The sequence below is a fragment of the Bremia lactucae genome, linkage group LG6 (genome assembly GCF_004359215.1).
Source record: "Bremia lactucae strain SF5 linkage group LG6, whole genome shotgun sequence".
Taxonomy (NCBI): Eukaryota; Oomycota; class Peronosporomycetes; order Peronosporales; family Peronosporaceae; genus Bremia; species Bremia lactucae.
In genome coordinates this window covers 2,374,979-2,375,470 of record NC_090615.1, presented here as the reverse complement: position 1 = coordinate 2,375,470, position 492 = coordinate 2,374,979, and positions in this window count along the sequence as shown.

Here is a 492-nt window from a genome sequence, read left to right as displayed (position 1 = left end):
CAAGTGTATCACTGTCAACCAGCGAGGCAGAATACATTGCCTTGAGCTTAGCGGTCCAAGAAGGCAAGTGGATTCATCACTTACTTTCTGAGATATTGGATGCGGCATGCGAACCAGGACCGGAGCTCAAGACATTTGAAGACAACCATAAAGTAAAGGGCGCTTGGGTAGTAGGATGCAAAATGCAAAGTAAATATATTAAAGGTCCTTAGTTCGCAAACCGTTTTGCTACCTCTAAGCCTACTGGATACTCTACTGGATTTACTTACCGGCTTCATCCATTCTGGCCAATTAGCTTCTACCACGTAGAGGTCCCATCTTGAACATGATCATTTGCGCATCTTGAAGTAGATCATCGAACGTTCGCGGAACCATCTGTTGTGCTGTCGCATGCAGATGTCGCTGTCGTGCGATGTCGATGATCTACCGGTACTTTACCGGTTAGTCTTGTGCATGTCGAGGCGCATCCTTGACAACACTCCCACTCAACTC